General features: G+C 45.1%; 9 non-coding genes across 9 annotated transcripts; 5 read left to right on the forward strand and 4 right to left on the reverse strand.

The window, feature by feature from the left end:
- Positions 1 to 700: 700 nt before the first annotated feature.
- Positions 701 to 782, forward strand: trnas-acu (transfer RNA serine (anticodon ACU)). The gene has a single exon. It is a non-coding gene; the product is annotated as a tRNA-Ser (tRNA).
- A 711-nt stretch (positions 783 to 1,493) lies between these two features.
- trnag-ucc (transfer RNA glycine (anticodon UCC)) lies at positions 1,494 to 1,565 on the reverse strand. The gene has a single exon. It is a non-coding gene; the product is annotated as a tRNA-Gly (tRNA).
- Positions 1,566 to 3,807: 2,242 nt separating this feature from the next.
- On the forward strand, positions 3,808 to 3,949 carry LOC138226858 (U4 spliceosomal RNA). Its single transcript, XR_011184731.1, has one exon. It is a non-coding gene; the product is annotated as a U4 spliceosomal RNA (small nuclear RNA).
- Positions 3,950 to 8,302: 4,353 nt separating this feature from the next.
- On the forward strand, positions 8,303 to 8,373 carry trnag-gcc (transfer RNA glycine (anticodon GCC)). Its single transcript has one exon. It is a non-coding gene; the product is annotated as a tRNA-Gly (tRNA).
- A 5,460-nt stretch (positions 8,374 to 13,833) lies between these two features.
- LOC138226855 (U4 spliceosomal RNA) lies at positions 13,834 to 13,975 on the reverse strand. The gene has a single exon (XR_011184729.1). It is a non-coding gene; the product is annotated as a U4 spliceosomal RNA (small nuclear RNA).
- Positions 13,976 to 15,267: 1,292 nt separating this feature from the next.
- LOC138226840 (5S ribosomal RNA) lies at positions 15,268 to 15,386 on the forward strand. Its single transcript, XR_011184716.1, has one exon. It is a non-coding gene; the product is annotated as a 5S ribosomal RNA (ribosomal RNA).
- Positions 15,387 to 16,021: 635 nt separating this feature from the next.
- On the reverse strand, positions 16,022 to 16,185 carry LOC138226847 (U1 spliceosomal RNA). The gene has a single exon (XR_011184722.1). It is a non-coding gene; the product is annotated as a U1 spliceosomal RNA (small nuclear RNA).
- Positions 16,186 to 17,988: 1,803 nt separating this feature from the next.
- On the forward strand, positions 17,989 to 18,107 carry LOC138226841 (5S ribosomal RNA). The gene has a single exon (XR_011184717.1). It is a non-coding gene; the product is annotated as a 5S ribosomal RNA (ribosomal RNA).
- A 635-nt stretch (positions 18,108 to 18,742) lies between these two features.
- Positions 18,743 to 18,913, reverse strand: LOC138226854 (U1 spliceosomal RNA). The gene has a single exon (XR_011184728.1). It is a non-coding gene; the product is annotated as a U1 spliceosomal RNA (small nuclear RNA).
- Between the last annotated feature and the right edge of the window lie 3,072 nt (positions 18,914 to 21,985).

A 21,985-nucleotide genomic window follows, 5' to 3' on the forward strand; every position in this document is an offset into this window, starting at 1 on the left:
CTGGGGTGAGCGTGATTTACCACCCTTTCAGCTAAGAACCCGACTTGCGCACCGTTTAAGCTGCATAGACTCGGTCGTTTAACTCTTCTCCGTTAGCAGGGTTAAGGTTAAAGAAAAAAAAATAGCTGACTCCTTTTTTTTGCCAGCCGCTAGCGCTGATTAGCAAGGCTTGTATTTCATGTTTTGCAAGTTGCATCCATTTTAAGAAAAACAAGTCGCGTTAAAGACAGGAAATGAATACTTGCATTTGATTAAGTTTAGCCGTAGGCTGGGATCTCCTGTTTACTAGACAGGCGCTTTAACCAACTAAGCCACGGCACCCCGGGAGTGTTGTCCTTTTGCAGCCACTTGGACACACCACTCAGACACATCTGCATTCGGTGTGTGCTCCGCCTGCTCGCTGAGCAAGTTGCCACCTTTACATACAATAGCAACATCGACACCAAGAGAAAGGATGACAAATGGCTTTTATCTGGAACTTTTCATGTCCAAGGAGCTCAATGTGCTTTCTGTGTACAACAGGGCCACTGAACTCCACACTGGCCACTGAACCACAGCAGTGGCTTGCTGGCTTGACATCTCCCAAGGAAAATGTTGAAATCACATGTGGAACAGGAAAATGACCCTCGAGTACGTGGGGAAAAAAAGAAAAAGATCATCTGGAGCGCGCCAACCCATGTCCGGACAGCCCAGTTTCGTCAACAAGGTGGCTGAGTGGTTAAGGTGATGGACTACTAATCCATTGTGCTCTGCAGGCATGGGTTTGAATCCCATTCTCATTGCTCTCCATGTCTGACACGTGTGCCTGTTCGACATCGGCCCTCCTGTTGTTTGCTCCGGTGCTAGAGCCGTACATTTTCTAGCAGTGGCTGAACATGGTATAGTAGGCCAACGTCGGTATCGAGCAGTGACAGTAACAGTACTTACTGCGCCCCATAAGAAATCGTTTGTCCCTGTTCAAAAGAGATTGTGCAATGTCCTGCGGCGTTCGTAAAGCAAACCTTTGACAGTTTGAAAAGAGGAATTTATTCTGCTTCCTGTGCGTGCAGTAGTTACAAAGTTGAACGTCTTTACACGATCTGCTGCAGTTTTCAGTGGGCGGGCTTTGTCAGATGGCTTGAAAAAACGCACTGTGTTTCGGCTCGGGAAACATCATGAGCAGTGTCCTGCATGTTTTCTGTGTATAGCTGTCTTTTAACGCATACAGAATTCATTCGAAATCATTGATTTCTCCAATTAACAAGGGTCCCTTTTTGAACCTGCCAGAAGCATTCTTTCAATGTAACAGATTTACTCCGGGGAAAGGCAGCATGACATTGAGAGTAGCTCAAGCTTTCAGCACCCGTATCGGACTGCGTGTATGCAGACACCGCTCAGAATCCCCTGTAAGATTCTCCCTCAATTCCGTTTTTCAGTGCTTTAGCTCTTTCAAAAGACTTCGCTTTGCTAGTCACAATCCAAGGCTCATGACAGCATTTGAAAACATTCGCCACTGCGTTGGCCGGGAATCGAACCCGGGTCAACTGCTTGGAAGGCAGCTATGCTCACCACTATACCACCAACGCACACCCACAGGAAGCCTGCAGGACACCACCAGAGAATGCTTTTTTAATTTTTTTTATTAAACAGAATTTACAAATACAAATACAACAAGAGGATCAGAGTCATGTACAAGAGAAAAAAAACGCAGCAGAAAAAAGCATTTAACTACCAGAGGTAATTAAGTAATTATGTGATCAAATTGTATATTTTACACGTATCATATTTTCCTTGCTTTAATATTTCTCAATTATTTATAAACTTTAGTTTCAACATGCATGCGTTTCCTGTAAAAAATAAAACTCAGCACACAGTTTTTCTTTTAACAACATTTCGAGTACCTCTGGCATTCATGAAAAAGACATACACAAAAGCAAATAACTAACTCTAAGACTGTCTAAACTATTGAGTTTTTCAAAGAACCAGAACTATAACAGTCCTTAACACTTAACTACACCATTCCAAACTAACACTAAAGAAACACTAGTATATACTGGTATAACAAATATAACCAAACATAATCATTAACTGAGCAGTCACTGGGAGCAAATCTCCTTCCCGTCCACAAAGGCCCTCGCTCCCACAAAGTAGGCTCTCCTCCCCTCTCTTCTGGCAGCTTCAACCTGGGGCCACAGCTGGTTCCTGGTGCTCCTGTCCGCGGCAGACAGGTCCTCTGCAAACCTCAGTTTGTTCCCATTCAAATACTCATTCCCCCTCGCCGCTCGCCACAGCATGTCCCTCGCCGTCCTCTTGGTGAACTGTATTATAATCGATCTGGGGCGCACTTGCCCAGACATGTTCGCTCTCCCGAGCCTGTGAACAAAGTCAATGGCCGATATTACGTCCTCCTGGTCCGGCAGGGTCCTTTTACAGATACCCTTCACTGTTGCAACAAGGTCCTTATCACGTTCCTCTTTAACTCCAAATAATTTTAAATTCCATCATCGACGGTATCTATCTACATCGTTCACTTTCAATTCAAGTTCTTTAATATGCTTTTCTTGTTTGGTATTTACTTGTTTAAGAACTTTTACTTCACTCTTTAAGTCTTCAACCTCTTTAAACACACAGTCCATGGACTTTTTAAGACTTTCGATTGCGACTGTATTAGATCGAATCATTTCCTTCAGCTCACCCAAGCTCTGTGCCATCATGTTGAAGATGTTGGTCTGGAGCTCCTCCAGCGTCAGGTCGCCCCTTCCTCTCTTGGCTGCCGGGGTTTTCACAGGTGTGCTGGGCAGGGACTCCGGCTCTTCCTCTGGCAGCTGAGTCTCACTTGGGCTGCGAACGCTCGCGTACGAGCGCATCTCCAGCACTCTTTCCACGTCCCCTCCAGCTGCTTCACTTTTCCCTTTAGTTGCCATCAATTTTCTTGTAGTGCTATACATATACGATTGAGGTTTCTTAGACTTCTCCTTCGAAGACCCAGCACTCTCTTTTCTTTTCCCAGTGTTACTCATATCGAAATTCTTAAACCTAAAAAAAATCGTTTTTTTTTCTTTCAATTATAACTGAAGTTTAAACAAGTAGTGTTAAGTCCTTATTTTTCTGTAGTCAAAAAAAGCAAAAATTAACATTCAGGTCATGAAAAACTCAAAAAAAAATCCTCAACCACTAAACTTTACCTCCCACCTGAGCGCCATCTTGAACGCCCCTACCACCAGAGAATGCTCACGATTTCGGAAGCTGTCTCCGGGACGTGCTGATTCCACACATCCTGAATAAATCATGATATTGTTAGTTGCTGTAGCTAGACGTTCAAATGAGTTTCATGGCCAGATGGACTGTTTCCTCCAGCGGTATAGTATTGCAGTGAGACAGCACGATGCCTGCAAGACTATGTCACGCTAAACGCCACAGATTGTGTTTGTCCGTTCATGTCAGTCATCCTGCAGCCACGGGAAGTGGGACACAAACATGCCGCAATGCTTTCAAGACGTTAGGATTTGTTTGTGCAACATCCAAGAAGAGTACTTGTGGCTTGAATGTGAACTGTACGTGCCCGCCCCCTTTCCTCTGTAGTGCATGAGTTCCTCCCAGCATGCCCTTCGTCATTGTTCTGTCATCTTGTATTTAAAGGGTTGTATTTCTGCTGCTGAAAAGAATCAACGGCTTTCTTTGTTCCCAACGGAGCCCTTGTCTGTCATGAAATTCTTCAAAACCTCAAGCTAGAAGAAGACGACAAATATGAAGCGTTACAGCAACGACATGCCATGAGACAATTGATAACGATTTCCATAGGATCCCCGCGGTTGCCTGGCAACCGTCAGCTTTGCGCAGTGGCAGTATCGTAGCCTGTGAGGTTTAGCCGAGGCGGGATTATTGCTAGTTGAAAACTTTTCCCAATATCCCGCTTCCGCCGGTTTGCAATACAATCGGCGAAAGCAATTTTTGACAGTCTCGTTAGAGACTGAGCAAGGTGTTTAAAGACAGATTTGGTCATGGTGACATCATGGTAGAAAGAAGCGAGCTTGTTCCCAGTGGGCATTGATTCGTCGAATATACGTATATTTACGGTGAAATTACGGCTATACGTATATATACGTCGCCTCGAAGTATAATCAACGTCGAATTGCAACCGTAAAATTGACGACATTAACAAACGCATATATAACGTCGAAAACACATCTAACACAGTGCCTGAGGCTTTTTACTGTATGTATCGTGTGTGCCGCAACTAGGAGTATACGGCACTCTGCACAGTGTACGAAGTAAATTATTTTCGCAGCAATTAATTTACACGTGTATAATAAATATAGTAAATATAATAAATTAATTACTGCGAAAATAATTTACTTCGTACACTGTGCAGAGTGCCGTATACTCCTACTTGCGGCACACACGATACATACAGTAAAAAGCCTCAGGCACTGTGTTAGATGTTTTTTCGACGTTATATATGCGTTTATTCATGTCGTCGATTTTACGGTTGCAATTCGACGTTGATTATACGTCGAGGCGACGTATATATACGTATAGCCGTAATTTCGCCGTAAATATACGTATATTCGACGAATCAATGCCCACAGCTTGGCATACAAGGGTTTTGCTGAGGGGGTCTTGCCACCTGCCTGAAAAAAAACAGTAAAATGTTTGAGTGCCTATAGAGTTTCTATTTTTATTTTCTTGACAAAAGTCCCCCATCAGTGCGCGGTGCCCGAGGAAAAATCTGTAGGGGGGCGTCTGAAATTCTGAGGGGGGAGTGATATTTCGGTTGAAACGGAGCTGTACGGTGCAGCTACCCAAATGAAATCTCGCAGCTATACCATTGATTAGTGCTTCATGATAGAAGATAACGACTAGCAATCTGGTATTTGCGATGAAGTTCAGTTTCACATTTTTCGTCACTCTCAAGGTTTGTATTGCCTGGAGCGAAAAGTACCATAAGCGTTCATTTTTGCAGCTACATGGACGTTCTGAATCGTTAAGAAAAAAATGTTGTAAAACCAACAGAAAGCACAGACTGCTATAACTAGTCCTAGTTATATAACGATTTTAAGTATAATGATAAACTACTGCAAGGAATCGGTCCACCTGAGCAAACAGGATCGTAATGTTGACACTCAATAATATGTGCAGTTCCTGGACGGATAGCCCTCCTGCCCATCAAACAGACTGAGTGACTGTTCGTGTCATTTAGTGTTGTCTGACCATTGACAAAGTACAACTATTTTTTTAGGGTGCAAATTAAGTTAGGTAAAACTTTTTGCCCAAAACTGAAGGGGCGACATTCCCCCCTCCCCCCGTGATGCCAGGCCTGTCCCCATCCTATTCCATAATGTCATTATATATAATACCATACAACAGTGACCGATCCTTACTTATTGCATGCGTTAAAATTGCACATCAGCTCATAGCAGCGATGTATTATCAATGTTAAATTTCAACCATAATATCGACAACATTAATAAACGCATACGTTGAGAAAATATCGAACCCAGCATATTTTCCGGTTATATACCACAATGCATTGCTAGTATTCGTTGGTCACCATTTTGGACACGTTTTTCAAACGTAGAAGTATATCCGAAAATATCTCAGCAATCCTCTTTTGACGAGTAAGTATGAACAATAATAATACTATCTGAATACATACAGATCTTTCTTAATATTATTTTGATTAAAATAGTATGTGAATAAGCAAAAAAATGGCACATAAAATAGTGTGAATGGGGAAGATGACACAAAATCGTTTTGCCGTTTCTCTTATTCTTATTCTATGTTGTACTTTCAAACTTTGGGTACTCTTTAATTAGGACAGACTTTATTGCTCAACTGCTATGATGCAAGCCAAATTTTATACATTTATTTCAGCTTTGAGCTTAGTAAACCGTTCATTTTTTAGATTATACTAAAGAAGATATTAATCATCAATTATTTGGGAAGTAATATTATATAATTTTCTCCTAGCTGCGGTGCTGAAGTCCCACCCTACATCAACAGAAAAAGAAATAAAGGAGCACGCAATGTGTTACTTGAAGAATGCATATGCAAGGCAGGGGGCCAAGAGATCTGGACTCTGAAAATAATAGGTTTTTGGTTCTAACTGTTAGGACAATTAGACAGGGTTTGCAAATAGTGGACAAAAATCGTCTTAACTTCCATTGTAATATTTTATATTTTATGTAATATTTTTTTCTTGGAAATATAGAAGTTGTACATTTTAAAATGTATATCTGAATCAAAATGTGGTTTTGAGTTAGTGTGTTAATGTAATTAGTTTTGTGTTTGTCATTACTATACTGTATATTGCCATGTTACCAGAATTTGAAGCTGAAGTTTAAGACTAGTTGTGTTTTTTATGATTATTGCCCATATGTTGATTGTTGATTGATTGTATACAATGTATAATTTGAAATACATATGTTTCAGGTGTGAATGTGTATTTTCAGAATACATTTCTAAACCTAATCATTGGCTTGTTTTACTTGTTTCTACACCTATAAAATCTATCTTTGATGTATAATAGACCTCTACCCATATACGTATAATAGACCTCTAATGTTATCCCTATAATAGACCTCTAACCATATACGTATAATAGACCTCTAAAGTTATCCGGAACTCCAACCATATATGTATAATAGTCCTCTAAATTTATCCGTATAATAGAACTCCAACCATTTATGTATAATGAACGTCTAAATATAGACGTATAATTGACGTTTAACTTTAGACGTATATTAGAATTTCATTCTAGACGAATTGTAGACCACATTTAGACGTCTAAGATATGCGTTTAATAGACGTATATTATACGTCTTTTGCCCAATGGGTTACGTCTCAACAGAAACGCTCTTTAGCTCTTTCAGCGTTATGCAGAGAACATCGTCTGTCGAGATCATTTTTAGTCAGCGCGAAACGCCGTGTGCTGTCAGTTTGATTTCATATTGCTCGTAGCGGCGCCTGGCTTTTGTCTGTCAAACGTTAGGTTGCGCTTCTTCATGCTGCATCGTCGGCATGAGTGGAGCTTTTTAAACGTCTGTACTTACTGCGCCCCATAAGAAATCGTTTGTCCCCATTCAAAAGAGATTGTGCGATGTCCTGCAGCAAACCTTTGACAGTTTGAAAAGAGGAATTTATTCTGCTTCCTGTGCGTGCAGTAGTTACAAAGTTGAACGCCTTTACACGATCTGCTGCAGTTTTCAGTGGGCGGGCTTTGTCAAATGGTTTGGAAAAACGCACTGTGTTTCGGCTCGGGAAACATCATGAGCAGTGTCCTGCATGTTTTCTGTGTATAGCTCTTTTAACGCATACAGAATTAATTCGAAATCATTGATTTCTCCAATTAACAAGGGTCCCTTAAAGGATGAGTCAAAGTAACGTCTAATCGGATTAGTTTCCTTAGAGCTGGTTCAGAGTTTGCTCAAGAGTTTACCTTTCACAGATGCGCAAAGAAGAATGTTGGGGGTGCACGCTTCAAGGCGCCTTACAGCTGTAGGGAGTGATTCGAGACGATTCGTGGCGTGTGCTCGTTCCCATATACCGTACGACCCGGGGTGCAGTGCTAGGATGACGTACAATACCGCTTGGGCACGTAACAGCGTTATATGGAAGTGCGGGACGTGAGGGTTTTCGTTTGTTCGTTTTGTTTTGCTCTGCTTTGCTTTGTTTTGCTTTCCATCGCGTTGGTAAGAGCGTAAATAAAAAGACGATTCCTGTGTCTACCACTAATGTAAGAGCTATTTCAAGTGCGACGTGGTGCGGCTTTTCAAATGCTTGTGGGCATTTCTCTGTTGTTGATTCTTTTTTTGTGTGTAACAAAGTGGCATTTTCATGTCCGGACGGGGAGACTTTATCATTCCGACATGAAGCCACCCTTAAGTCCTCTGAGGCGTGTCTGTCTGCAAGGCTTGTATTTTGGAAATGTTTTTTATGAAACGGAGAACGACTTTGAAATAGGCTTCCGCCGGCGCCTCGCGATCCAGGTAAGATTGTAGCAAGAACGCAGCGGCGGTGGGGCTTGCTGTAGTCGTGGCTGAGTGGTTAAGGCAATGGACTAGAAATCCATTGGGGCCTCCCCGCACAGGTTCCAATCCTGTCGACTACGTTGTCCGCCTTCAGTCGGTGTGTTTCGGCACAAGCAAAGAAGCGCGCCTCTTTGCTGTTCCTGGTGGTTTTAAAACGCCCAATCGCTTGTACCTGCTGCCTTGGAAATAAGTTCTTCAGCGTCCGCAAATGGCATTTTGCAGCTGGAAGCAGATGTCGACGCGTTTTGCACAGAGCACCAAAAAAGCGTCTTTTTTGAAGGCCCAGGCACTGAGCATTGGTGGTTCAGTGGTAGAATTCTCGCCTGCCACGCGGGAGGCTCGGGTTCAATTCCCGGCCAATGCAGTGGCTTTTGCAGCGAGCGGCTCCATCACTTGCATCCCCTTGCAACTTCCAACTAAAAACCCACTGAAGCTAAGCAGGTGTGAGCCAGGTCAGTACCTGGATAAGGATGAGCTACAGGGAAAAACAAAGCTTCCAGCTGGAAGCGGTGTTAATGGTGCCGGCGGGGGGGCGCTCACCCTGAGGTCTGTGCGGGTCCCAATGCCCCAGTATAGTGACGGAGATGCTGTGTTGTAAAAGGGCGCTGTCTTTTGGATGAGATGTAAAACCGAGGTCACAGCGCTCTGTGGTCATTCAAAATGACCACCAAAACCTTTGACAAAAGCTCTTGGTAATTGATTGTCTTCAATAATGCTTCTCCTTTAGGTACATTTTAAATCAGCTGAAAAATGCTGTGAAATGGGGGGGCACTTCAGGCCAGTGTAGGATTTGGGTTACAAGAACCATGAAACTGCACGAGAAAGCCCGTACACTGAATTACACGGCTTTCTATTCAAAGGAGGACAAAAGAAATTCCCTGAGTTTGATTTTTTGCAGCACAGAGAGGAGCACTGTCGTGAGGCCGGTTAGCTCAGTTGGTTAGAGCGTGGTGCTAATAATGCCAAGGTCGCGGGTTTGAGCCCTGTACGGGCCAGGTCTAGGTCCAGGTCCCTGTTTGTGAAACAGGCAAATGACTGTCTCAGGGGCCCATTCCTCATTCTCAAGACACATGTATGCAGTATGTACACCGTGCATTGAGCAATAGGGACTGAATACACCACAGGTAAGGTTAGAAGTCATTCTGAGGTGCCACATGTGAGGGATACAGCGAGGCATCCGAAATGTAGGGTTTGAGACCCTTCAGGAGTATTGCATCCTTTGAGACAGACCCGTGCATGTTAAACAAATGATCATTTCTTTCGGCATTAGGGACTAAATATACTAAACATATGATGCTAAAATGTTATTTTCACATATATTAATGTAATAAATGATTGCTTATGCTTTATAAACAAATCTAATTATAATAAAAGCTTAAGTTTTGTATTTATCTTGTACCATAGAACATGATTTTCTTTGTATTTCAAGCCCACAAAGCGTCCAAATGACGCACTACATGATATAAGGAAGATTATCACATGCATATCGGTATTATCTTTCTTATGAAAATGCATTCCTTTCATTACCTTTTACTTTTTAAAATGAACTCAAATTGAGTATAATGTAATAATTTAAGTAGAATAGATTCTAATAATATAATGATCCAGTGTTTTGCACTACTTCACTGCTTCACTGCTCTATGCCATCTGGAAATAAATCCTCAGACTGCTTACTGCCCTGGGCATGTACCAATAAATTAAAGGAGCACATCTGTTTATCACTGCGTTGAAGCAGGAGACACACAGTCTCTGCAAACACATCCTAAATACAGTGTTCCAGCACCTTTGACCTCATCCAGAACGTATCAATCCTTGAAAGGGATTGCTGTCCGAATGCACATCTGAATCCCAAACAGAATCTCTAGTAAAATACGATCATTTGTGAAACAGGCAAATGACTGTCTCAGGGGCCCATTCCTCATTGTCAGACACATGTATGGAATGCTTTCACCGTGCATTGAGCAATAGGGATTAAAAACACCGCAGGTAAGGTTAGATGTCATGTTCTATGATCATTTCTTTCAGCATTAGGGACTAAATATACTAAACGTATGATGCTAAAATGTTATTTTCACATATATTAATGTAATAAATGATTGCTTATGCTTTATAAACAAATCTAATTAAAATAAAAGCTTAAGTTTTGTATTTATCTTGTACCATAGAACATGATTTGCTTTGTATTTCAAGCCCACAAAGTGTCCAAATGTTCTATGATCATTTCTTTCAGCATTAGGGACTAAATATACCAAACGTATGATGCTAAAATCCTGAAAAAAGGATGTGCTCCATCTCGTCAGTAGATTGGATTCCAAAACTGATTTGGGTCAATATACATTACCTTTGAAATTAAAGTACAGTCTACTGTAGGGAACCATCAACTTAGAAAGCATTGGCCTTCCCTGGGGGTCAGGTAGGTGCAAAAGATAAACCTTTATCCTATCTTTATCTTAAGATAAGTGGCCAAGCAGTATTTTTCCAAGTTTCACCAAGCACATCATGTTGCCATAGTAGACAAAGTTCTATAAAATGTTAAATAACTTTTAAAAAAAGTATCTTGGTCTTACAGTACTGTACAAGGTGAATTAAACTGTCCCTGGTAATAAAAAGTAATTAGAAGCATCTCAGAAACTTTATCTCTAGAAACATTAGCTGTTTTATATCATGTAATTTAGTGTGATGTTGTCAGAATTCAAGGACATTATCACACACAGAAATTGGTTCAGTTAAATCTAAAAAACACAGCTAAACATGGGTTTAAATGTAACAGAAGTCTTACCTCTTGTCAAAAGATTTAATTCAAGAAGCGATGTAATAAATGATTGCTTATGCTTTATAAAGAAGCTTAAGTTTTGTATTTATCTTGTACCATAGAACATGATTTTCTTTGTATTTGAAGCCCACAAAGTGTCCAAATGATGCACTACATGATATAAGGAAGATTATCACATGCATATCGGTATTATCTTTCTTATGAAAATGCATTCCTTTCATTACCTTTTACTTTTTAAAATGAACTCAAATTGTGTATAATGTAATAATTTAAGTAGAATAGATTCAGGTAGGAAATATATTATATAATATATTTTGACAGACAAAAGTCATGATGTTTATGGCTGACATCATTTCACATGGGTGAATTTTAAGCTAAGAAATAAAAACATTTACAATGAAGATACCATTGCTTAATTTTAAATGCCTTTAAAAAATAAATACCTCCTGAGAATAATTTGCCACTCCCAGATCCTTGGTAAGGTACTGTTTGAATCCAATCAGGAGAGGAGCATCCAGGGAGTGCTTTCTATAGAGTCCAGCTTGGGCCACTCTCTTCCGGCCTGCTGATACTTTTTAACTACTCAGGGCCTGTAAGGATATAAAACTCCGGTTTAAACATTTTATACCTATAAGACAAATTAGAATTTTAGTAAAAAATAGATACATCTGAAAAATAAAAAAGTCTTACTGCTGATAGAGTTCTTCAGAGCTCACATCTTCCCCTTCCTTATCCGCTTCTGTTTCAGTTTCTAGAGCAGCCTCTGGCATCTCTTCCTCCTGGACAGCGGCCTCTTGCTCAGGGCCGCTGGAATGCAGGTAGATTTCTTTTCAACATGCTTTTACATAATATGTTGTAACAATGATTTCAAAAAGAAACTACAGAAGCCTTACAGATTAAAAATATCTCACCTTGCCAATGTGTCTTCAGGCTTCCCATGTACAAAAAGGCCCAAGGACTCTAGCAGTCTTACAACCACTATCCTGTTTGCCTCACCAGACACGATCTCTATTCTGTGGTAATCCACGATGACCCCGTTCTTCAGGTGATTCATCATGTCCTCCCTCGCCTGTTGAGAGGCCATCCTGATCTTTTCTGCCGTGGCGTGCTTCATACACGCCCTCTTCAAGTGAGCAGGAAGCTGATCAAGAGTATTCAGGTACATCTTGCACACCAGGGGAATCCGCGCGGGTTTCCTTTGAAAATAAATAATACCATCTGTGTATAGAAACAAGCTAAGACTGATTTCTTAAATTATCCTTAATTTTCTCTCTCATAGTTTGAGCATAATGATTTTATTGCATTTATATAAGAATTGCTCATTGCTCCTAAATAAATAATGGTTTCATAAAAAAATGAACACTTACTTGGTCTCAGTCACAGACTTTCCAATAGAAGCCATTGTGGAGTTCAGCAACTGCAGGTCCTAGAAGTGGGGAAGGAATTTTAAAAGAGAAATTGAATTACAATACAGAAGGAATGGCTGAGGGTTCACTGAAATATATAAATATACAAATTCCAAAGACTGAGTCCATATAGAAACAACTACCTTTCATTTTCAGTATAAGAAAAAAAAAACATTATCTTCCAAAGCATCATAAAATTGTCCCTTCTTCCAGACTCTACTTCTCTCTTGTAGTAGTATAGCAGACCTTTCCAGGTGAGCAGATCACAGAGTCTGAAATGAGCTTCCTCCATCAAGCAAAGTACCTGAACATGACTCTGTCTTCATAAAAGCGCCCCTGTAATAAAGAAATTAAATCCGAAATCAAGAGGGCAGTTGCCTACTGAAATACAAGAAGTCATCAATTTTAACCTAGCAACACATTAAAGGCTGCATCTATACAAATACGATTCTAGAAATGCTCACCAGATTACGTTTTAAGAAGGAACTGCGCCTCAGGTTCCGCCGAGATCTTAACTCGGATGGCAGGATTCAGAGTCCGGAGTGCGGACTGATGGCGCACGGAGGGTCCATATACTGTGGATCCCTCAGTGATCTTCCGCGTATTCAAACCGCCAGCGTGTGACTCCCCTGTCCCCGTGACCTCATTGCTCTGCTCTCTCCTCTGTGCAGCTGAGCCCGACTCACGGTAAAATGGAAAAAAATATGCCCTCGACGTGAGATTTATTCTGGAGCGAGCCAGTGTTGCGCATAGCTGCCTTCAAAGCAGTTAACCCAGGTTCGATTCCCGGCCAACGCAGTTGCGAATGTTTTCAAATGCTGTCATGAGCCTTGGATTGTGACTAGCAAAGCGAAGCCTTTTGAAAGAGCTAAAGCACTGCAAAACGGAATTGAAGGAGAATCTTACAGGGGATTCTGAGCAGCGTCTGCATACATGCAGTCAGATAAAGGTGCTGAAAGCTTGAGCTACTCTCAATGTCATGCTGCCCTTCCCCGGAGTAAATCAGTTACATTGAAAGAATGCTTCTGGCAGGTTCAAAAAGGGACCCTTGTTAATTGGAGAAATCAATGATTTCGAATGAATTCTGTATGCGTTAAAAGACAGCTATACACAGAAAACATGCAGGACACTGCTCATGATGTTTCCCGAGCCGAAACACAGTGCGTTTTTCCAAGCCATTTGACAAAGCCCACCCACTGAAAACTGCAGCAGATCGTGTAAAGACGTTCAACTTTGTAACTACTGCACGCACAGGAAGCAGAATAAATTCCTCTTTTCAAACTGTCAAAGGTTTGCTTTGCGAACGCTGCAGGACATCGCACAATCTCTTTTGAATGGGGACAAACGATTTCTTATGGGGCGCAGTAAGTACAGACGTTTAAAATGCTCCACTCATGCCGACGATGCAGCATGAAGAAGCGCAACCTAACGTTTGACAGACCAAAGCCAGGCGCCGCTACGAGCAATATGAAATCATACTGACAGCACACGGCGTTTCGCGCTGACACAAAAGTAATCTCGACAGACGCTGTTCTCTGCATAAAGCTGAAAGAGCTAAAGAGCGTTCCTGTTGACACGTAACAAGCTCGTTTCTTTCTACCATGATATCACCGTGACCAAATCTGTCTTTAAACACCTTGCTCAGTCTCTGACAAGACTGTCAAAAATTGCTTTCGCCGATTGTATTGCAAACCGGCGGAAGCGGGGTATTGGGAAAAGTTTTCAACTAGCAATAATCGCGCCTCGGCTAAACCTCACAGGCTACGATACTGCCACTGCGCAAAGCTGACAGTTGCCAGGCAACCGCGGGGATCCTATGGATATCGTTATCGATCGTCTCATGGCATGTCGTTGCTATAATGCTTCATATTTGTCGTCTTCTTCTTCTTCTAGCTTGAGGTTTTGAAGAATTTCATGACAGACAAGGGCTCCGTTGGGAACAAAGGGCGTTGTGAGAAAACCGTTGCTTATTTTCAGCAGCAGAAATACAACCCTTTAAATACAAGATGACAGAACAATGACGAAGGGCATGCCGGGAGGAACTCATGCACTACAGAGGAAAGGGGGCGGGCACGTACAGTTCACATTCAAGCCACAAGTACTCTTCTTGGATGTTGCACAAACAAATCCTAACGTCTTGAAAGCATTGCAGCATGTTTGTGTCCCACTTCCCGTGGCTGCGGGACGACTGACACGAACGGACAAACACAATCTGTGGCGTTTAGCATGACATAGTCTTGCAGGCATCGTGCTGTCTCACTGCAATATTATACCGCTGGAGGAAACAGTCCATCTGGCCATGAAACTCATTTGAACGTCTAGCTACAGCAACTAACAATATCATGATTTATTCAGGATGTGTGGAATCAGCACGTCCCGGAGACAGCTTCCGAAATCGTGAGCATTCTCTGGTGGTAGGGGCGTTCAAGATGGCGCTCAGGTGGGAGGTAAAGTTTAGTGGTTGGGGAGTTTTTTTGAGTTTTTCATGACCTGAATGTTAATTTTTGCTTTTTTTGACTACAGAAAAATAAGGACTTAACACTAGTTGTTTAAACTTCAGTTTTAATTGAAAGAAAAAAAAACGATTTTTTTTTAGGTTTAAAAAGTCCGATATGAGTAACACTGGGAAAAGAAAAGAGAGTGCTGGGTCTTCGAAGGAGAACTCTAAGATACCTCAATCGTATATGTATAGCACTACAAAAAAATCGATGGCAACTAAAGGGAAAAGTGAAGCAGCTGCAGGGGCAGCAACAGGGCGGAGGCGCCGCGCGCCCGGCCGACGTGTTGGACCGGTGCGCTTTACGTGCTGAAATAAACACGCGACAGCCCCGAAATGTTTCCAGAGTGTTGTGCACTGAAGACTTGCCTGGTGCTCCTCTGTGCAGATTGTTTGTCCTCCTCCAGTGCGGGACGAGCCAACACAAGGGAGCGCATTCGCCAACATCCAGGCACGCAATGCGATTTGGAAAGCAGCTCCTTTCCAAAGAGTTGCACACGAACGATCCTTCAGTCCCGCTCGGGGGGCACGGAACCCCCGCCACACACAGCTTCAAGTAGCGAGTCAGGCGCCGGGGCTTTCGCTTACGGCCACACCACCCTGAACACACCCCATCTCGTCTGATCTCGGAAGCTAAGCAGCGTTGGGCCTGGTTAGTACTTGGATGGGGGACTGCCTGGGAATACCAGGTGCTGTAAGCTTTTCCTCTCCCGGCCAGCAGGGGTCGCCGTTGGTGCCGTAGGCTTTGGGAGGAAAACCTGCAGGATGGAAAGGTGATCTATAGCCTCATCTCTAGAGATGTTTTGTTGCTGTGGCATGTGTGTGACCCATGTTCAAAAAAAAAACCCGTCTGTAAAACGAATATCGAAGCTGCCTCTAAATCTGCAAATGAATATGAGTCGATAAACCACTCGTTTTTCGTATAAGTAGACATATATTCATTTGTTACCGATTTCATTCATTGAGCACGGATACAATAGAGGTACAGCCATTCACTGTTTGACATGTCTGCACTGGTACAGAACCGAGCAATCAGAAAACGGGTGAAACTGTCTTTAGACTCAGCATACAGTACCGAGGCCCCCCATGACCAAATAAAGGCTAACCTCGATAATCAGCCTAAAGAACGCAGACTACAGCAAAACGACTGACTTTGAAAAGGGAATGAACGTCCGGAAGGAGTAGTGGAACTAGCTTGAGATGCTTCTCCGGACCCCTAACTAAAAGCCAGCGAGAACCAGCAGCGGCGTCCACTCCTGTCGAACCGGGATCCTTCCGCAGCCACGCAGCTCGTGGTGTCCTAACCCTCCCGTATCTGATTTTGGACCAAGCACATCAGGGGAGAGCGCGAACGCAGTCCCCCACTACCAGAAATTATGCAGTCGAGATTCCCACATTTTGGGAATTCGCAGGGGTCAGCACAGCCGGAGTGCAATGGCCGAGCCTCGCCCTGGGTGAACCTCCTTCTTGATCAAGGTATCTCCCCTGCCAGGTAAGTATGAGTTAAACAGGCCCCTGCAAGCGGCCCGCACCCACAGCACAAATCGCGCAGCCTAGGCCACCTCCTCGCCCCGCACGCCACCGCCTCCTGCTGGGCCCACTCTTTCACACACTCACACGCCACACTAACACTCAAAAGTGTGGGCAAAACGAGAAAACGAGCGCGCCGTTTCCTACACATCTGCAGTCGCCGTTGCGCATTCGCAGCATGTGGATGCAATTCGGCCTCATTTGCATAACTCCAGACCGGCAGATCGCCACGCAAGCTCGCGACGTGCGCCTGCCACACACCGAACAAACCTTTTTAGCAATTTCCAAAAAACGGGCCTGCTCGCCTGCCCACAAGGCTCCGTCTCTAACCTGCTCTCCAGAGCCTGCTGCCTTCTGTGCTTTTCTCTCGGCACCGCTGCAGTGCACACAACTCCTGCAGCGGGAGGGGGGGAGAAAGTTCCCGCGCTCCGCCGCAGGGAAGGCTCGCTCCGTGCGCACACGTCCTTTCGATGCCAGTCCAACAAGTGCTCCGCATTAGCTGCGTCGGGGCTCCGGCGTGTCGCACCTCACCTCACCTCGCACTGCCCCCTCCTTGAATGTCTGCCGCTGGGCATGCCCCACTCTCCTCCGCCTTATCTTATCGCGTGTGAGCACCGACAATGGCCACAATGCCAGGGAATGGCACCTGTAAAGTGTTAATTGGGGCACAGGAACAGCCCGTCTCGTCTCGGGGGGGCCGGCTTCAGAGACAATACAGCAAACACAGCGGGGCGGGGGAAGAAGACGACACCACACATGCGGGTACATTCAGCTCCGGCGGGAACGAGACATTTGTCGGTCTTTTCAAGTGCCGAGAGCCGAGCAATCCTTCACTTGTATCGTTTCTCCCCGGTGACTAGATCTGGCCCTGCGACTCTCGACTGGGCTCACCCCCGGGGCAGCCCAGCAGGTGTGAGCCTGGCCAGCACCCGGATGGGAGATTCCACCCCGGAAAAGCTCCGGTTGCTGCTGCTCCTGCAAGAGGTGTGACTGGGACCAGTAGGGAGCGCTCACCCTGCGGGCTGTGTGGCTCTCTTACGCCCCAGCCTCCTGATGGCGACACTCTGCTGCACAAACAGGCGCCGTCCTTCGGGGGAGGCGTCAAACCGAGGTCCCGACCCTCCTTGGCCATTAGGAAACCCCAGGGCGTCTCTCAAAAAGAGACGCCGGGGGTGTCCCTCTGGTGTTAGTGCTCCCCTTTACCCATCAGTCGGGGTCTCCTCCTAATCCCCGTCTCACCTGTAACAATCAATGACGAGGCCCCCCTGTCCGTGAGATTTAGTACTCGCGCAAGAGACCGGGGGCAGAGCGCGAACGCGGTCCCCCGCCCCCCACAAAGTGCGCGCTCCGGGTTCCCTCTCGGGGCCCTGCAACACAGCGGAAGGGCAGCGAGAAGGAGCCTCTTGCTCTGACGCCGCAAGGCCACAAGAGGGCGGAGGCGCCGCGCGCCCGGCCGACGTGTTGGACCGGTGCGCTTTACGTGCTGAAATAAAAACGCGAAATCCCCGAAATGTTTCCAGAGTGCTGTGCACTGGAGGTTTTTGTCTGGTGAAGACTTGCCTGGTGCTCCTCCGTGCAGATTGTTTGTCCTCCTCCAGTGCGGGACGAGCCAACACAAGGGAGCGCGTTCGCCAACATCCAGGCACGCAATGCGATTTGGAAAGCAGCTCCTTTCCAAAGAGTTGCACACGAACGATCCTTCAGTCCCGCTCGGGGGGCACGGAACCCCCGCCACACACAGCTTCAAGTAGCGAGTCAGGCGCCGGGGCTTTCGCTTACGGCCACACCACCCTGAACACACCCCATCTCGTCTGATCTCGGAAGCTAAGCAGCGTTGGGCCTGGTTAGTACTTGGATGGGGGACTGCCTGGGAATACCAGGTGCTGTAAGCTTTTCCTCTCCCGGCCAGCAGGGGTCGCCGTTGGTGCCGTAGGCTTTGGGAGGAAAACCTGCAGGATGGAAAGGTGATCTATAGCCTCATCTCTAGAGATGTTTTGTTGCTGTGGCATGTGTGTGACCCATGTTCAAAAAAAAAACCCGTCTGTAAAACGAATATCGAAGCTGCCTCTAAATCTGCAAATGAATATGAGTCGATAAACCACTCGTTTTTCGTATAAGTAGACATATATTCATTTGTTACCGATTTCATTCATTGAGCACGGATACAATAGAGGTACAGCCATTCACTGTTTGACATGTCTGCACTGGTACAGAACCGAGCAATCAGAAAACGGGTGAAACTGTCTTTAGACTCAGCATACAGTACCGAGGCCCCCCATGACCAAATAAAGGCTAACCTCGATAATCAGCCTAAAGAACGCAGACTACAGCAAAACGACTGACTTTGAAAAGGGAATGAACGTCCGGAAGGAGTAGTGGAACTAGCTTGAGATGCTTCTCCGGACCCCTAACTAAAAGCCAGCGAGAACCAGCAGCGGCGTCCACTCCTGTCGAACCGGGATCCTTCCGCAGCCACGCAGCTCGTGGTGTCCTAACCCTCCCATATCTGATTTTGGACCAAGCACATCAGGGGAGAGCGCGAACGCAGTCCCCCACTATCAGAAATGATGCAGTCGAGATTCCCACATTTGGGGAATTCGCAGAGGTCAGCACAGCCGGAGTGCAATAGCCGAGCCTCACCCTGGGTGAACCGATTTTCGATTTTTAAGAACTTTATTTTCTTTTCACAAAAAAATACAGGAAATCACAAATCAGAAAGCTTTACATTAATATACATACTTAAAACAGTATATATGATCACATCTCATTACATTTTGACACGGAACCAGTTACATAGCAACAATTTCTTTTTTTCTGGTGCAAATCACATTCTTTACTTAAACATGATAATGTTTTTCACAGTTTCTTGAGATACTGTCCAATGCCCTCTATTTCCCACAGATTTTCTGCTTCCTCCCTCCCTTCTCTCCACAGATCTCTGAGGTAATAGTTCTCTCGGGTGATGAACAGGGCCAGGCTACCTGCTGCCTTGACTGGGACCTCGATGCCTTTGAACAGCCCCATGTTCCTCACTCTCCACAGGGCGTCTTTCCCACTGTTCACCACGGCCCAGATCCTGTCAAACACGTCAGGAGGAAGCTTGACAGGAGAGATGCCGTATATGATGAAAGCAGCGGTCAGGGTAAATTGGGGCGAGAGAGCCTGCAACCAATCTTCAAACTGTGCCCAGAAGGCCTTAGCAAAAAAGCAGGACCACAGGAGGTGGGTCACAGTCTCCTCCTCGCCGCAGCCCACCCTAACGCAGCGAGGGCTGGGGGTGAGGCCCCTACGGTACAAGAAAGTTCGTACCGGTAAGCACTGGTGGACGACACTCCAGGCTAAATCTCTGTGAATGTTGCACAGAAATTTAGAGGATGTGTGTTTCCACACCTTCCTTGTTTGGGCTGATGTTAAAATGCCCACAGGGGTCTGCCTATTGTTCTGGGGTGCTACGAAATCTTCCAGTTTTTGGACGCTGACATCTCGGAGGGGAATATGGCCAATTGGGTGAGATCTTAGAAAACTTTTAACTGTCCCATAAATTGCAGGGCATGTGTCAGAGAGTGGGACGTCCAGCTTGGGTCTGACACCCCACACTCTGAACACCTCCCTACCTACCCAGAGCCTGGAAAAATAAGTCCAGGTACGCGCTGCAGGTGCTGTTGCAAAGCCTCTCAGCACAGAGGCCAGGAAAATGCACAGCAGCTTCGTAGCAATATCTGGGACAGACTTCCCCCCTGAGGGTAGCGGCCTGTACATTATTTCCCTTCTGAGTCTTTCCTGCTTCCCACCCCATAGAAATTGAAACATCAATCTCCTCAGCACCGCCGCAACACGGTGTGGGATTGGGAAGGTAGAAGCCAGAAAATTCAAGACAGGCAAGAGCTCGGCTTTGATGACCAGCACCTTCCCTGTCATGGTGAGGTCTCGGTCCTTCCATTGCATCAGTTTTTTGTTTAAGATTGGCAATTTGTTCTGCCAATTTACTGTTCCCATCTCTTCTCCAAAATACACCCCCAGGACCTTAATTCTCTTCTCTTGCAGCCTGAGATCATGTCCTTCTTTTGGCTCCCTCCAGTTCTGATAAAAAATCTCACTCTTAGATGTGTTAATTTTTGCGGAGGAAGCCAAAGAGAACCGATCACAGCACTGCAGAGCTCTGCTAATTGAGGCATTGTCAGAGAGGAGCAGGGTGACGTCATCCATGTATAGAGATGTCTTTACCTCTCCTCCCCCACTTCCAGGCACTGGTATCCCATTAATGGCCTGATCCTGGCGCAAGGCACAGGCTAAGGGCTCCATAGCCAAAACGAATAACAAGGGGGATAATGGGCAGCCCTGCCTCACCCCTGAACAGACTTCAAAGGTGCGTGATCTATTGCCATTAACCATGACTCTGCTGTTGCTACCTGTGTACAGCAGGTTAATCCACTTTCTCATGATGGGGCCAAACTTCATGTGCTCAAGTACCGATGTTAAGTACTGCCGGTTTAGGCGGTCAAAGGCCTTTTCTAGGTCTACACCTAAAATGCACAGAGGGAGGGAGCGATCCTCAGAGTACAGACAGACATCCCTCAACAAGGCCAGGTTGTCGCTCATCAGGCGTCCTGCTATCCCACAAGTCTGTTCTTTCCCTACCAGTGAGGCCACTACATTTTGTAGGCGCAGGAAAAGGGCTTTGGACAGGATCTTAGTGTCTACGCCTAACAGGCTGAGGGGTCTCCAGTTCTTTATGTCATTTTTTGCTCCTTTCTTAAACAAGAGAGAGATAGTGCCTTCTCTTAAGGAGTCAGGCAGCAATTCTGTCTTGTAGCTTTCCTCGAATAGGAGCAGTAGCGGATCCTGAAGCAGATCCCAAAAGGTGCAATAAAATTCTTTAGGGAGCCCGTCAGCACCCGGAGTTTTCCCCTTTTGTAAGCTCTCCATAGCCTGTCTCAGCTCTTCTACTGTCAAATCCCTCTCAAGTACTTCCCTATCTTCTTCACTCAAAACGTTTTCTAGCTTTGAGGTAAAAAAATGAATATCTTCATCCTTTACCTCTGTAGAGCTGTACAGTCTTGAGTAGAAGGCCTCGGTGCAGGAGAGGATAGCACTCGGCTCTGTTCTCTCTCGTCCCTCCTCATCAACTACACTTTCCATGACAGTCTTGGAGCCTACCACTTTCCTGAAAAAGAAGCGAGTACACTTCTCATTTTCTTCCAAGAACTGCACTCTGCTTCTTAACAGCACTCCTCGACTACTTTCTTCGGCTATGCTCCGGATGTCCTTTTTTAAAAGGGCGATATCCTCGAGCACATCGAAGCCACTGTGCAGCATCGTGTAGAGACGCTGCAGCTGCCTCTGTTTCCTGGCTAGCACTCCTCTCCGTCTGGCAGCAGCCTTCCTTCCCTCAGCCATGAAAAAGGCCTTTGTCCTCACCTTCACCTCCTCCCACCACTCTCCTACTGACCCGTACAGACACTGCAAGGACAGCCACTGTGATAGTTTCTCCTTGTAGCGGGATACTACCCCCTCGTTCTCTAGCAGCTTTGTGTTGAGTTTCCAGAGGCCTGGGCCAAAGACAGTCCCGCCCTGGAGTTCCACTCTACACCCTAAAGCCTGATGATCTGAGAAGAAGACAGGCTGAAGAGTGACCCCAACAACTTTCACTCTCTCTGAGACAAAGCAATAGTCAATTCTGGAGCTGCTATTCCTCCCTGACCATGTATATCCTGCTGTTGTGGGATATATACATCTATATGTGTCTGAGAGTTTAAAGTCTTGAACTAAG

This window comes from Lepisosteus oculatus, unplaced genomic scaffold (assembly GCF_040954835.1).
Source record: "Lepisosteus oculatus isolate fLepOcu1 unplaced genomic scaffold, fLepOcu1.hap2 HAP2_SCAFFOLD_181, whole genome shotgun sequence".
Taxonomy (NCBI): domain Eukaryota; kingdom Metazoa; phylum Chordata; class Actinopteri; order Semionotiformes; family Lepisosteidae; genus Lepisosteus; species Lepisosteus oculatus.